Source organism: Salmo salar, chromosome 02, assembly GCF_965601325.2.
Source record: "Salmo salar chromosome 02, fSalSal1, whole genome shotgun sequence".
Lineage (NCBI taxonomy): Eukaryota > Metazoa > Chordata > Actinopteri > Salmoniformes > Salmonidae > Salmo > Salmo salar.
The window spans coordinates 93,057,180-93,074,772 of NC_138292.1; the positions used below are offsets into that span (position 1 = coordinate 93,057,180).

At 38.1% G+C, this 17,593-nt stretch overlaps 1 long non-coding RNA gene across 1 annotated transcript; it reads right to left on the bottom strand.

Annotated features, from left to right (window-relative positions):
- Window positions 1-2,835: 2,835 nt before the first annotated feature.
- Window positions 2,836-16,933, bottom strand: LOC145863124 (uncharacterized). The gene is made up of 3 exons (XR_014382449.1): window positions 16,338-16,933; window positions 10,811-14,041; window positions 2,836-6,900 (listed from the first exon to the last, which is right to left on the bottom strand). It is a non-coding gene; the product is annotated as an uncharacterized LOC145863124 (long non-coding RNA).
- Window positions 16,934-17,593: the final 660 nt, after the last annotated feature.

Consider the following 17,593-nt stretch of genomic DNA (forward strand, 5'->3'; position numbering starts at 1 on the left):
GAGATGTGACATGCGATTGTTCCAAGATGGCGCCGAGCTCTGTATATTAGCTCATTTTCTGAGTATCGCATCTCCTTTTATCGCAAAGTGTGATTACCCAGTAAAGTTAATTTAAAATCTGGTATGACAGGTGTTCTCAAGAGATATTCATCTATAAATGTTAGATTGACAATATAAATGTAAAAAATCGTTATAGGATAGTAATTTAGGGAATTGTAGCATTGTTTCCCGGGACGCATTTGAGGGGAAATTCGTTAGTCAACGTCAGACGCCGATGTAAAATGCTGTTTTTATATATAAATATGACCTTTATTGAACAAAAGAATGCATGCATTGTGTAACATGATGTCTTAGGTGTGTCATCTGATGAAGTTTGTAAAAGGTTAGTGCTGCATTTAGCTGTTTTTTGGTTATATGTGATGCAAGTGGTTGGTCGGAAAATGGCTATGTTGCTGCTTTTTACGATGGACTCATCTAACATAATCTAATGATTTGCTTTTCCTGTAAAACCTTTTTGAAATCGGACGACGTCGGTCGATTCAGGAGAGGTGTATCTATAAAAAAAAAAATATATATATATATATTTTTTTAATTATGATTTTTTTTAATGCTAATTGGCGATATGATTTTTCGCTGGATTTTGATCCCGCTGACGGGATGAGACGCTGAAGAGGCTAAATAAATATTGAAAGATAAATGGCATCAACATACAATGTAATGTAAAATAGAAGAACATATTGGAGAAAGTACTAGCCAATGCAGTACTGCCATACAGTAACAGTACTGCCATACAGGCCTAATATCACATTTCAAGATATATTTGTACACAAATTAATCAATATTTTATCAGGCTGACTTGAAAGATTATACCCAACGTTTTGCTGCGTGGCAATACTGTGTTTCGATTCTGAACGACATTTATACAAAAGAGGTAGTCTAGACACTGTATTAATACCATTATGCATTTGAATCCCATCTACAGCTACCATCTAAGATATTAATTTCCCTCCACAAGGGGGAGGACATGTAATGTTTCCAAAATGGGATAGTATTGTACATGTAATGTTTCCAAAATGAGATAGTATTGTACATGTAACGTTTCCAAAACGGGATAGTATTGTACATGTAACGTTTCCAAAATGGGATAGTATTGTCCATGTAACGTTATGCCCCCTTGTGAGTTAATAGTATTGCATGCTGTAGCAGGCTATATAAAGAGGAAGACCTCCATTGAGGATTCAGTTCGTTGTAACATCTCGTCTGGACAGGTCACCGTCCTTAGTTAGTTAGTTAGTTAACGAAGCTAACGTTAGCTAGTTGTACATGTAGATTGGAAACTTACGTTAATGAGTGTAAAGCCATGTTGGCTTTATGGAAACAATATACAATATATGGGAAAGAATATAGTTGAGGAAATAATCCAAACCTAGATGGTGAACTGATGTTGAACTGGGCAGTCAGCTGCTGCTGCTCCAATACAGTATGAGGTGAGACGGTGAACTGATGTTGAATCATAATGATTAAGTTAATTAAAATGATTTTGTGAAACGGTTAAAAATAGTATATGGCATATTAAATATAGCACTCTATTGTTATCATATAAAAACATCATGGAATATTGTACATCATATTAAATATATTACTGTATTGTTATCATATAGAAACATCATGGAATATTGTACATCATATTAAATATATTACTCTATTATCATATAGAAACATCATGGAATATTGTACATCATATTAAATATAGCACTCTATTGTTATCATATAGAAACATCATGGAATATTGTACATCATATTAAATATATTACTGTATTGTTATCATATAGAAACATCATGGAATATTGTACATCATATTAGCATCAACATACATTATTGTTTCATTCAATTTCAGATTTTCAAGTTCAGAAGTCAGAACCCATCACCTGCTATGTAAAAGAGACAGAAGAATGCACAATGGTCAATGCTATCTGGGATCCTTGGAACATCCCTACCCTAAACCCTAACCTTAACCCCCTACCTTAACCATTTTAAATGTCAACTTCAACGGGCTAGGGACGTCCCAAGGATGTATCTCTACCTGAAAATACATGATCTAATACTGATCCTTCCATCCCTCCTCAGCCTTCCTCTCCTCTGAAGACCCAGTGAGGGTGGAGCTCAGTCAGAGAGCTGTTGAGGGACTGGTTAGGAAGAACACTTCTTCAGCCAGAGAGGTGAGAGGTCACACATGGTTTAGATGGTAAATATTTATGTCCCCTTAGCGGTTCATCACGTCAGCAAAAGGGAATATGTTCCATCTATGTTTATTTACATTAGTGCAAATTGTCCACTGATATTGGTGTAATTTCTCACCCCTTTTGGCTGTATGAAAGTTAATTTCCCCTCAGGCACACACATTTGTTCTTTGATATTATTAAGGTAATTTGTGTCAAATGTACTTTTCCCCTCATTCACCCCATCTCTTTTCATTACTTATGCATATTCAGTGGCCTGACTCTGTCAAAGGCCCATCCTGGTAGATCTGAACCTAATGCAGCTTGGAGTGATCGGATGACAGAAGTCACATTTAGGTGACAGGTGTAACTGAGGCCATAGATGCTCCATTTCCATTACTTTGAGTGTTTTATATAATATGACTAAATGTGTTTCTGTGTTGCAGGGACAGTCAAGAAATGGAACAGCAAGGCCACAGAACATGACATAAGCAGAGCTGTGGGAGACCACCTCAAGCCCCTGGTAGAGCCGGGGGTGGTGTTTACCACTCCACCACGCCTTCAGCAGGCTGGAAAAGTGATTCTGTTTTTCATACCAAGAGGGACCAAGAGTCTATTGATTGTTCATTGGGTTCATTTGTTCAAATCAAATCAAGCTTTATGTATACAGCACATTTCAGACAGGATACAACACAATGAAAAAAACTATTTAGTACACAAACATTAAATAAAAAACAAGACTGACAACTGAAAGACTAATGAGCACCTTAAGGAAATGCCATTGATTAAACAATTTATCCAATATCCAACCCCAAAATATAAGGGGTTCTGAAACACACTCTCACAGTGCCCACTGAAAGTTGACTAGTAACAACAACTGGGACCTAAAAGACACCCACCATGAGACCCACTAAATCTGCCCAAGAAGAAGAAAACAAAAGAAAAACACACAACAAACTTAACGGCAGGAAGCAAATCAAAAAGATGGCGCAACTAAAGCTGTTGACTCTCCACATGTATCAAGACAACTGGAGTACTGGGCCAGACACTCTTAAATAGAACCTGGACCAGCTCAGGTGAAACACCTTCCCACTAACGAGATGGACAAGCCAGCACAGGTGTAACACATACTGACTAACGAGGTGACACCAATCAGTGCGTCCGACGTGCTAACGGGCTAGACGTGCTAAAGTCCAACCTCAAAACATAAATGGAAAAATCAAAGACTGTAACACCGTAAGAGAATGCTTACCACCAAGAGAAAACTACTTCCATTTCACATTATAATCAACTACAATGCTTCACCTTCACCAATATAAACATGGTGTCTACTGGCTTTCAACAATTAAAAACAAGAAAAAACACGTATTTCTAAATAATAATATACAATCGTATCTTTGTCATTTTTCTTTTTATAGAATCCTAAAACTCACTAGCTTCTAGAACTTTCGTTCCCCTAAAACTCACTAGCTTCTAGAACTCTCGTCTTCCTAAAACTCACTAACTTCTAGAACTCTCATCCCCTTGGAACGAGTCCAAACAAAACTCATCTCCAATACGGAAAAACGTGCAGTCAAAATAAATTGTGATCCATGGCAACGCACTGGCTAAACGCAAAACACAAATCTTTTTGACTGCCCACCCTTGAGACAATCAGCATCCAAGTTGTCCTTACCACGGACATGTCTGATTTCAAGAGGAAACTCCTGCAATATCCGTAGTAACTTTCCACCTCACTGCAGAGCTTCTCTCTCTTCTCAGGGTTCACTAGATAGGCATGTTGTTGGATCGGGGCCCAGTCCCCAATGTCATGCTCTAGTACATTTGGTTTGGCACATCTGAGAATGAACCCTGATATTCTAAAAGCAGGGCAACAATGTCAATATAATTGTACCCAAAAATTGTCAGTTTGTTGCATAAATAAAGATTACTAAATGTTACATGAATTGTAAATATGAAATATCAAAAGCAAATGTACAACCCTTTGTTAATATCTATTGGCAATAATTAACTTAAGGGTGAGGCATGAAATAATCAAACATGTATCTTTTGTCAGGCTGAATGTTTGAAATATGAGGTGATTTGAATCATGCTTCTTCAGTAGTGGAATAAAGACAATTAGTACTTGAATGTTGTCAAGAAATACTGGAGTGATGTAGGATTGTTAATAAAATGTATTACATACCAATTTATTATACTGCGTCCATGTGTATAGGCTGCAAGTAGGGCTTTCTCCTATAGAGCTCCATTTTTATGGAATGGTCTGCCTACCAATGTGAGAGACGCAGACTCAGTCTCAACCTTTAAGTCTTTACTTAAGACTTATCTCTTCAGTAGGTCCTATGATTAAGTATAGTCTGGCCCAGGAGTGTGAAGGTGAACGGAAAGGCTGGAGCAACGAACCACCCTTGCTGTCTCTGCCTTGCCGGTTCCCCTCTTTCCACTGGGATTCTCTGCCTCTAACCCTATTACAGGGGCTGAGTCACTGGCTTACTGGTGTTCTTCCATGCCGTCCATGGGAGGGGTGCGTCACTTGAGTGGGTTGAGTCACTGACGTGGTCTTCCTGTCTGGGCTGGCGCCCCCCCCTTGGGTTGTGCCATGGCGGAGATCGTTGTGGGCTATACTCGGCCTTGTCTTAGGACGGTAAGTTGGTGGTTGGAGACATCCCTCTAGTGGTGTGGGGGCTGTGCTTTGGCAAAGTGGGTGGGGTTATATACTGCCTGTTTGGCCCTGTCCGGGGGTATCATCGGATGGGGCCACAGTGTCTTCTGATCCCTCCTGTCTCAGCCTCCAGTATTTATGCTGCAGTAGTTTATGTGTCGGGGGGCTAGGGTCAGTCTGTTACATCTGGAGTATTTCTCTTGTCTTGTCTGTGAATTTAAATATGCTCTCTCTAATTCTCTCTTTCTCTCTTTCTGTCTTTCTCTCGGAGGACCTGAGCCCTAGGACCATGCCTCAGGACTACCTGGCATGATGACTCCTTGCTGTCCCCAGTCCACCTGGCCGTGCTGCTGCTCCAGTTTCAACTGTTCTGCCTGCGGCTATGGAACCCTGACCAGTTCACCGGACGTGCTTGTTGCACCCTCGACAACTACTATGATTATTATTATTTGACCATGCTGGTCATTTATGAACATTTTAACATCTTGACCATGATCTGTTATAATATCCACCCTGCACAGCCAGAAGAGGACTGGCCACCCCTCATAGCCTGGTTCCTCTCTAGGTTTCTTCCTAGGTTTTTGGCCTTTCTAGGGAGTTTTTCCTAGCCACCGTGCTTCTTTCACATGCATTGCTTGCTGTTTGGGGTTTTAGGCTGGGTTTCTGTACAGCACTTTGAGATATCAGCTGATGTACGAAGGGCTATATAAATAAATTTGAAGTAGTTGAAATTAAGTTGTTTTCAAGTTATTGACAAAACGACCAGAAAATACATCTTTTCAACTTTCACTTTCAACTACAACCGAACATCGGGCATAGTCTTATTTTCAACGTCTTTTGAATTACATTTCGCTAAATGTCAATGTCAAAAAACAGTTTTAACGTGTTCAAATCAATAACCAATATGCAAAAACAGTTTGGGATATACTGAAAACCTAAACATTTTGAAGTGTTGTGTTTTGATTCAAGTCGGTCACCAACGTGGTAAGTGTAACACAAGTCTTTTTTTGTTAGTCACTTTTTGTTAAATCATATAAATAGTAACTCTTCCATTTCAGAGCCTGGATTTTCCCCCTGGGGCTAATATCCATATCATGTTGAAATCAATAGAACAGGGGACAAACATTTAGGGTTCTACATTGTGACATCATTTAAATACTTCTACTACAATGTTAAAACATTCTACATTGTGACATTAATTCATTGATATCATGAAACAACTCCTTCATGTATGTATTTTCTGATGTTTAATCAGAGATCTTTTATCAGAGTATTTCTTCCCACATTGATTACAGCCGTAAGGTTTCTCTCCAGTGTGTGTTCTCTGGTGAATAGTTAGATAGCTAGATGTAGTAAAACTCTTCTCACATTGATCACAGCTATAAGATTTCTCTCCAGTGTGTGTTCTCTGGTGAATAGTTAGATAGCTAGATGTAGTAAAACTCTTCTCACATTGATCACAGCTAAAAGGTTTCTCTCCAGTGTGTGTTCTCTGGTGTTTAGTTAGACAGCTAGATGTAGTAAAACTCTTCTCACATTGATCACAGCTAAAAGGTTTCTCTCCAGTGTGTATTCTCTGGTGTGATTTCAGGGTTTGTAGGCCAATAAAACTCTTCCCACATTGATCACAGCCATAAGATTTCTCTCATGTGTGTATTCTCTGGTGTATAGTTAGACAGCTAGATGTAGTAAAACTCTTCCCACAGTGATCACAGGTATAAGATTTCTCTCCTGTGTGTGTCTGCTGGTGTACTATCAGGTTGCTTAGCTGAGTAAAACTCTTCCCACATTGATCACAGCCAAAAGGTTTCTCTCCTGTGTGAATTCTTTGATGTATTTTAAGGTTTGATGAAGAGTTGAATCTTTTCCCACAGTCAGAGCAGTGGTGAGTTCTCTTCCCTGTGGGTCTCTGCTGGTGTTTCTTGAGGAGTTCTGATCTGGAGAGACTCTTCTCTGCCTCGTCAGCATCATGATGTTGTTGAGGCTCCACAGAGGATCCACGATAGTCACGTCTCTCTCCTGTGTGAACAACAAAGTCAGACAGATGGTTAAAGGCCCACAACAGCAGAAATCCAGTTTATTTGAGGTAAAAGGTGATGTCCAAATCATACCCATGAAGTTGTACAACAATTGACGTCTTAAAATTGAAAATTAAGACAGTCAAGAAATATCAGGGACACCAGGCCTGGTTTTCATAGCTGTTTTTGAAAAGGCTATGGATAAAGTACGACTGGAGTTTATATATAAATGCCTAGAATATTTCAATTTTGGGGAATCTCTTATAAAATGGGTTAAAGTTATGTATAGTAACCCTAGGTGTAAAGTAGTAAATAATGGCAACATCTCAGAAAGTTTTAAACTATCTAGAGGAGTAAAACTAGGTGGTCCACTATCGGCATTTTTATTTATTATTGCCATTGAAATGTTAGCTGTTAAGATTAGATCAAACAATAATATTAAGGGATTAGAAATCAGTGGCTTAAAAACCAAGGTGTCATTGTACGCCAATGATTCATGTTCTTTTAAAACCACAATTAGAGTCTCTCTACGGCTTCATACTTATTTTCCACCATAATTTGCAAATAAATTCATTAAAAATCCTACAATGTGATTTTCTGGATTTTTTTTCCTCATTTTGTCTGTCATAGTTGACGTGTACCTATGATGAAAATTACAGGCCTCTCTCATCTTTTTAAGTGGGAGAACTTGCACAATTACTGGCTGACTAAATACTTTTTTGCCCCACTGTATTTACCAAAAAAATAAATAGGGGATTGGAAATGACGCAGACAATTACATTGATGGAAGCAATGTTCTTTCCGCAATATTAAGCTGATCCACCCCTAACAAAATTATATTTTTATAAAACTTCATTTTTTTAAAAGACAGTCAAGTTAACAACAATAGTCAGATTTAGTCTTGTTTTCACATTAGTAGTAACATCGATGATTGTAGGCTAGAAATAAGTTATTCATGTTGTTGAAACTCTAAGCAGTGTGCCAGACGACTTTTGGTCTCCAATATAGGCCCCTTTCTGTGTTTGCTAAAATTGTGACACGAGGGCAATTTGATTGCAGAAACTCCTCCTTGCTAATGAGGAAACCACTAGTTATGGATGTAGTATATCTGGTAATGAGGAAACCACTAGTTATGGATGTAGTATATCTGTTCATGAGGAAACCACTAGTTATGGATGTAGTATATCTGGTAATGAGGAAACCACTTGTTATGGATGTAGTATATCTGGTAATGAGGAAACCACTAGTTATGGATGTAGTATATCTGGTAATGAGGAAACCACTAGTTATGGATGTAGTATATCTGGTCATGAGGAAACCACTAGTTATGGATGTAGTATATCTGGTAATGAGGAAACCACTTGTTATGGATGTAGTATATCTGGTAATGAGGAAACCACTAGTTATGGATGTAGTATATCTGGTAATGAGGAAACCACTAGTTATGGATGTAGTATATCTGGTAATGAGGAAACCACTAGTTATGGATGTAGTATATCTGCTAATGAGGAAACCACTAGTTATGGATGTAGTATATCTGCTAATGAGGAATCCACTAGTTATGGATGTAGTATATCTGCTAATGAGGAAACCACTAGTTATGGATGTAGTATATCTGGTCATGAGGAAACCACTAGTTATGGATATAGTATATCTGGTCATGAGGAAACCACTAGTTATGGATGTAGTATATCTGGTAATGAGGAAACCACTTGTTATGGATGTAGTATATCTGGTAATGAGGAAACCACTAGTTATGGATGTAGTATATCTGGTAATGAGGAAACCACTAGTTATGGATGTAGTATATCTGGTAATGAGGAAACCACTAGTTATGGATGTAGTATATCTGCTAATGAGGAAACCACTAGTTATGGATGTAGTATATCTGCTAATGAGGAATCCACTAGTTATGGATATAGTATATCTGCTAATGAGGAAACCACTAGTTATGGATGTAGTATATCTGGTAATGAGAAAACCACTAGTTATGGATGTAGTATATCTGGTAATGAGAAAACCACTAGTTATGGATGTAGTATATCTGGTAATGAGGAAACCACTAGTTATGGATGTAGTATATCTGCCTGGGAAAAAAATGGTGAGCGACGATATTAGTTTTTCACAAAGCATTCTGAATATTACAACGCACAATCAGGAGTGCTACTGAAGGAAACTCACATTAAGCTCTGTGTCTATTCACTACTTCACCACCGTAGGGGAACACTCAGGGGAGTTCTCATAGGCTGACAGCAAAAATAGCCTCCATTTACAGGTTGCTTATGAGTGCATTTCACATTACTTTTGGATTATAATTGTCAGGCTCGTTTGAATCTCCTGCTTAATATGTTTGTGTTATTGTCGCAAATCAACTAATTTATACTTAATAAACACTTCAACCAGTAAAATGCTCTTTAGCTAGCTTTGCCATCAGCCTGACAGAGGGTTTTACACTAAGTATTTGCCAAATTTGCCCATAACATCACCTAACAACAACATAGACCTACTGTAGGACCCATAACTTCACCTAACAACAACATAGACCTACTGTAGGACCCATAACATCACCTAACAACAACATAGACCTACTGTAGGACCCATAACATCACCTAACAACAACATAGACCTACTGTAGGACCCATAACATCACCTAACAACAACATAGACCTACTGTAGGACCCATAACTTCACCAAACAACAACATAGACCTAGGACTATAAATCATTTAATATTTCAGGTGAAACATGGAAACTAAAATGTCTGTGATGACATTTCATAACCTGATCACCAGATAATTTTGTGAATAATCCCACTAGGCTATTCTGTAATGTGTTGTCATTCTAAATGTCCTGAATAAAGGAAAATAGCTCTGTGTGTTGTACAATAGCCTATCCATCAAGGAACAGTTCTCTACACATTATGAGCTAAGTATCTCTGTGTCCAAACAGACTAATGAGACCCTACAGTAAATCAACCAGACAATAACACATTATAAACATCAATTTGTTAGGGATGTTGGATCCAACGTGGAGCACGGCATAACTGTCTTTACCAGAGTAATGAATGAAGAAGCACTTTGGTTGTTGTTGCATGTCGTGATGTTTGTCATGTGACTGTCATTCAGAAAATGATTTCCTGGATCAGCTGATGATAGTTGAACATGTGACTAACTAAACAGCTACAGTATTAAGTATTATGTGTAATTATTGAAGAACCGTGTTATGACAGTATCCATTTGGGTGTCAATAAAGTTAAGGTGACTCTTGGTTAGAACCATGGGATTTAGCAAACTCTGAAATGATTTAGGATTTCTGTGCCCATGAAAACTGTTTTTCCAGCTTAACATAAGGAGACACTAAATGTTACGTAGGTAGAGAGCATTTCAGAGATCTGAATACAAAAAACTGTCCTAACAGGACAATAACCTGAACCACAAGGCCAAATCTACACTGGAGGAGCTTACCAAGATGACATTGAATGTTCCTGAGTGACCTAGTTAAAGTTTGGACTTAAATCGTCTTGAAAGTCTATGGCAAGACTTGAAAATTGCTTGTGTCCCTGTTTTATAAGACAGTACTCACTGTATTTACTGGTGTTAACCAGATCAATGTCCCTGTTTTATAATATAGTACTCACTGTATTTACTGGTGTTAATCAGATCAATGTCCCTGTTTTATTAGATAGTACTCACTGTATTTACTGGTGTTAATCAGATCAATGTCCCTGTTTTATAATATAGTACTCACTGTATTTACTGGTGTTAACCAGATCAATGTCCCTGTTTTATTAGATAGTACTCACTGTATTTACTGGTGTTAATCAGATCAATGTCACTGTTTTATTAGATAGTACTCACTGTATTTACTGGTGTTAATCAGATCAATGTCCCTGTTTTATAAGATAGTACTCACTGTATTTACTGGTGTTAATCAGTTCTCCAGTCTTCTCTTCTTCGTCCTCCTCTAATGTGACAGTAATCTCCCCCTCTTCATCCTTCAGTCCAAAAACGTCTTCATTTTCTTTCACTTCATCCTCCACTCCAAAAACTGCATCTTCCTCCTCTTCTTTCACAGTAACATCCTCCTCTTTCACTCTGAACGCGTCTTCCTCTTCTTTCTCTGTAACGCCTTTCTCTTCTTATTTCACGGTAACAGCCCCACCCTCTACTTGTTTTTGTATTGTAACAGCCTCCTCTCCCTCCTCCTCTTCCACGAGAGCTTCTTTCTCCGTCCAGCAGACATCCTCCTCTTTAACAGGAGGAGAGTGGCTTAGTGAACTCATGGTCGGGGATAATAGCTAGTTAGCATTAGCTGCCAGACTAGTGCTAATTTAACCAGCCAGCTAGTTGACTTACAACGTAAATATTAAATTAAATGGGGTAGCTAATTGTTTCCACATACGTATGTTTAAATCACAGTGGCAATTAAACCACGAAATCGTATAAAGAACTTGAATGTTCCGACTTTGTTGGCTAGCGAGCTACCGAGGCGGCTGCAGTTGTTGAAGAAGCGTTCCGTCCACTAGATTATACGTCACACTAGAAACATCGCCTGAAAGACACATATCGCCATCTGCTGTCTGGAGGGAGGAAACGCAGTTGAGGAGGGACAACTATTTTTCTTCTTCATTGAATTATAATATTATAAAGCAGTTTAGGGAAATGTTTTTTTCTTTCCATTAAATATCAATATTATATCAACACGTACAAAGAGCAACAAGTGTTGTTTGATTAGTTCAGATTTTATATGAGAATTTAAAACAAACTTAACCTCTACTCCACATCTGTATTTCTGATTCAGTCAAATAACTAGATATCAAAATAAGCACCTAGTTATTGATACCGTTGATATAGAGTAGCAAAAATTACTGTATAAAATTAATAAATAAACTTTACCCAGTACCAAGATATTTTAGCCCAAAACCTGGTTACCTCTGCTAGGAGACTGAAACTTGGCCATAAGTGGATCTTCCAGCAAGACACATCAACATCCACAAAGAAATTGGGCACAAACTCAAAAATGTTCTATGGTCATCTCAGTCTTCGGATTTGAACTCCATTGAAAACCTGTGGTATGAATTGAACAGGGCAGTCCATAAGCGCAGACTAAATAAATCAAGGACCTGGAGAGATTCTGTATGTGTTCTCTAATCTCATAAAACATTTCAGTGTCATTATCCTCCCAAGGGGAAAGTGCTGGAGAATTAAAAACATGGGTGGCAATAATTCAGACCCCTACCTTTTGAGAATTACATTTTAAACTAAATCTCTTTCTCTGAGCAATTGTATTAGTATAAAATAATATAATTTCCTTTTTTTGTGTTGGTGTAACTATACATCATGTAGATGTATATAATGAACAGACTAGGTCTATGCTGCTCCTACATGGTGTAACAATACATCATGTAGATGTATATAATGAACAGACTAGGTCTATACTGCTCCTACATGGTGTAACAATACATCATATAGATGTATATAATGAACAGACTAGGTCTATACTGCTCCTACATGGTGTAACAATACATCATGTAGATGTATATAATGAACAGACTAGGTCTATACTGCTCCTACATGGTGTAACAATACATCATGTAGATGTATATAATGAACAGACTAGGTCTATACTGCTCCTACATGGTGTAACAATACATCATGTAGATGTATATAATGAACAGACTAGGTCTATACTGCTCCTACATGGTGTAACAATACATCATGTAGATGTATATAATGAACAGACTAGGTCTATACTGCTCCTACATGGTGTAACAATACATCATGTAGATGTATATAATGAACAGACTACTGTATCTTAGTCTATGTATTACTCATCTCATATGTATATACTGTATTCTATCCTATTCTACTGTATCTCTCTATGTATTACTCATCTCATATGTATATACTGTATTCTATCCTATTGTACTGTATCTTAGTCTATGTATTACTCATCTCATATGTATATACTGTATTCTATACTATTCTACTGTATTTTAGTCTATGCCACTCTGACATTGCTCGCCCAAATATTTATAAATTCTTAATTCCATTCCTTTACTTTAGATGTGTGTATTTGTTGTGAAGTTGTTACATATTATTGCACTGTTGTCCTTGAGTGGTCCAGCCAGAGCCCGGACTTGAACCCGATCAAACATCTCTGGAGAGACCTGAAAATAGTTGTGCAGCGATGCTCCCCATCCAACCTGACATAGCTTGAGAGGATCTGCAGAGAAGAATGGAAGAAACTACCCAAATACAGGTGTGCCAAGCTTCCAGTGTCATACCCAAGAAGACTCAAGGCTGTAATCGCTGCCAAAGGTGTTTCATCAAAGTACTGAGTTAAGGGTCTGAACACTTATGTAAATGTAGGATTGGGCCGTTGTCATCAAACTTCCATGATTAGTAAGAATTAGGGTAGATTTATAGGACTATTGTTTTTATGATTCATACATACTTTCCTAACCCTAAAATGTACCTAAATAATCTACAAGATCAGAGTATTTTTAAATCTACCAGTTGGTGTTGAAACAGAGACGAATGATGACTTTCTTGAATTGATCCCTAGTTTCTGACTCCGTGTATTCTATTGAGTCCGTCAACAAAATTAGAATTAAAAGGTATTTAAAGGTACAACATTCTAATTAAAGGTATTACCGCATTTAAAAGAATGGCTTAAGATGAAATGTACTCTAAACCCTATTGAATGAAAACTCCATGACAAAATCTGATGGCCAACAATTGTGAGGGTTTTCAGCAAGGTAACCTAACCCAGTAAATATCTTTCCACACTGAGAGCAGTGGTAGGTCTTCCTATCTTCTGTGTGTATTTCTTCATGTTGTTTCAGGTACCGTAACTGGGTAAACCTCTTTCCACACTGGGAACATTGGAAACTCTTTTCTCTTGTGTGTGTCCTCTCATGCTCTTTTAGGTTCCCTAACTTGGTAAAACTCTTTCCACAGTGGGAGCATTCATAAGGGTTTTCTCCTGTATGCGTTCTCTCATGTACTTTCAGGTTCCTTAACCACTTAAAACTCTTTCCACACTGGGAACAGTGGTGTTGTCTCGCTAGTTTGGGCGTCTCTGGGTCTGGTTCCCCTGAAGGAGTCTCCCCGCTGTCAGAGTGACAGTCTGGTCCCTCTCCTACCAAAGACAAACAGAGTATTTAGTTAAATATTAAACAGAGAACTGAATTAAACCTCCATGAAATAAAACTGTCTTCCTGTGAGGCTAGATTCCTCAAAAACCTGAAGTCCGTTTTCAGAACATTACATAATTTAATAAAAACTTGGTGGCCGCCCTAATAATAATAATAATGTAGAACATAAAATCTAATCTTTCTCACATGTTTATAGGCTGAGCAGAGCTCTATAATAGGGAAAGGGAAATACCTAGTCAACTGAATGGATTCAACTGAAATGTGTGTCCCGTATTTAACCCTCTGAATCAGAGAGGTGTGGGGGGCTGCCTTAATAGACATCCACGTCATCGGCACCCAGGGAACAGTGGGTTAACTGACTTGCTCAGGGGCAGAATGACAGCTTTTTGCCTTGTCAGCTCTGGGATTTGATCCAGCAACCTTTCGGTTACTGGCCCAACGCTCCTACCTGCCAGTCTACATAATGTCGTATTTTAGGCTGAGCAGAGCTCTATAATAATAGATGTCATGTTTATAGGCTGAACAGAGCTCTATAATAATAGATAATGTCATGTTTATAGGCTGATCAGAGCTCTATAATAATAGATAATGTTGTTTATAGGCTGAGCAGAGCTCTATAATAATAGGTAATGTCATGTTTATAGGCTGAGCAGAGCTCTATAATAATAGATAATGTCATGTTTACAGGCTGAGCAGAGCTCTATAATAATAGATAATGTCATGTTTATAGGCTGAGCAGAGCTCTATAATAATAGATAATGTCATGTTTATAGGCTGATCAGAGCTCTATAATAATAGATAATGTCATGTTTATAGGCTGATCAGAGCTCTATAATAATAGATAATACTATTTCAGTCAATGTTATAGGCTGCATTTGATCCATTGTTATTAACGTTTTGTTGGTGACCCACTTCATCTCTAAAGTAATAATTACCATCTTTTCTAAATGATAATTCTTTAGTTCAGCCTTTCCTTGAAATGGCTATTTTGCCCATGTTTTTTGTCGACTAACAAACGTTTGCTAATATGTTCAGTCTCCCCAAAACGCTTGTCCTTTTAATATGTTCAGTCTCCCCAAAACACTTGTCCTTTTGCTAATATGTTCAGTCTCCCCAAAACACTTGTCCTTTTGCTAATATGTTCAGTCTCCTCAATACGCTTGTCCTTTTGCTAATATGTTCAGTCTCCCCAAAACGCTTGTCCTTTTGCTAATATGTTCAGTCTCCCCAAAACGCTTGTCCTTTTGCTAATATGTTCAGTCTCCCCAAAACACTTGTCCTTTTGCTAATATGTTCAGTCTCCCCAAAACACTTGTCCTTTTGCTAATATGTTCAGTCTCCCCAAAACGCTTGTCCTTTTGATAATATGTTCAGTCTCCCCAAAACGCTTGTCCTTTTGCTAATATGTTCAGTCTCCCCATAACACTTGTCCTTTTGCTAATATGTTCAGTCTCCCCAAAACGCTTGTCCTTTTGCTAATATGTTCAGTCTCCCCAAAACGCTTGTCCTTTTGCTAATATGTTCAGTCTCCCCAAAACACTTGTCCTTTTGATAATATGTTCAGTCTCCCCAAAACACTTGTCCTTTTGATAATATGTTCAGTCTCCCCAAAACGCTTGTCCTTTTGATAATATGTTCAGTCTCCTCATAACACATGTCCTTTTTATGTCAATAATGCTTCTTATTTTATGTATTTCTCCAACATTATTTAGAAATCTGTGTTTGCTGGTATACACACTCTACACAAGGCCTACAATAGACACGTCAAAAGTTTCATTTATAACTTGTTTGCCATTCTGTGAGACAATTAAGTTGTGATTTTGTGGTGGGAGGGACTCTGATGGTATACACATGTTACAGTTAAGCAATAAGACCAGAGGAAGTGTGGTATATGGCCAATATAGCACGGTTAAAGACTGTCCTTATGCACAACGCAACACAGAGTGCCTGGATACAGCCCTTAACCGTGGTATATTGGCCATCTATCACTGAGGTGTCTTATTGCTATTATAAACTGGTTACCAACATAATCAGAACAGTAAAAATACATGTTTTGTCATACCCATGGTATACAGCCTGATATACCACGGCTGTCAGCCAATCAGCATTCAGGGCTTTAATCACCCATTTTAAAATGTAGCTTTAACATTATATTATAACATAAATTGCTATAGTACAGAACAACATTTTCAAGTATAGAATTTCAATATGCTGCTTTAAAACAACACATTCGTTAAAAACCTTTGGACAGTTAGAGCCCGTTTTTAAGACAGTACTTACTGGTGGTAATCAATCTCCTGACTCGTCTGTCAATATGACCGTTATCTCTCCCTGTTTCTCCTCCTTCACTCCAAAAACGGCACCCTCCTCTTTCTCTTCCTCCTCTTCTTTTACTGTAACATTCTCCTCTTTCACTCTGAACGCGTCTTCCTCTTCTTTCACTGTAACGTCTTTCTCTTCTTCTTTCACTGTAACAGCCTCACCCTCTACTTCTTGTTTTACTGTGACATCCTCCTCTTCCTTCTCCTCTTTCACGACAATGTTCAGCCCCAGAGCTTCTTTCTCCGTCCAACAGACCTCTTCTTTAGCAGGCGAGGAATACATCAGTGAGCTAGCTCATGGTCGGGGATGTTAGCTAGCTAGTTAGCATGAGCGACTAGTTTAGTGCTAGGCTAACTTATCAAGCCAGCTAGTTGACTAACAATGTACCTATAACATTTAAATGGGGGCAATTAACTAGATGTCAGAAGTATATTTAAAACACAGAGGCAAATATTCACAGAAACAGTCTAAATGTTTCGGCTGTTGGCTACCAAGGTGGCTGACTCGTTGTTGTTGATCCGTTCCGTCCACTAGATTATACGTCACGCTCGCAGAGTCGCCTGAAAGACGCACATCGCCGTCTACTGACTGGAGGGAAACGCAGTTATGATTGTTTTTTTGTTGTTGCACACAAATGTATTTTTCATTCCTTTCATGAAATAATAATATTATATTGAGACGTTCAAATAGAGCAGTGCATATTTTAAGTGAGAATTTAAAACATACTGTCCTTCACATCTGTATTTAAGGCAGTTTCATATTCATTCATTAATTTGGTCACTGCGCTCAATGCAATGGCACTTACAAATGTAGATCCTTCAAACACCCCCAAACAGGGAAACAGATCCCAATCACAGGTGTTATCAGTTTCACCACTAAGGCAGTTATTTATCTTTTCATTTGTCCTTGTGGTAAAATCTTTTTGGAAGCGAACCCCTTGATTTCGTCCCTACATTATATCGGCATCGAACACGTCACCCTCCCTAGGAGAGGGGGTGACCTCGACAATTTATTGTTAAAAACAAGAGGCTGTCTGGATCTTTAATTTAAAGACCTTTGCTCCCGTCGGTCTCAACGTAGCCATTACTGTAATATTGCTATTCATTGTAAATGTTTGCAGGTCTATGTATCCATTATTGTAATATTGCTATTCATTGTAAATGTTTAGAGGTCTATGTATCCATTATTGTAATATTGCTATTCATTGTAAATGT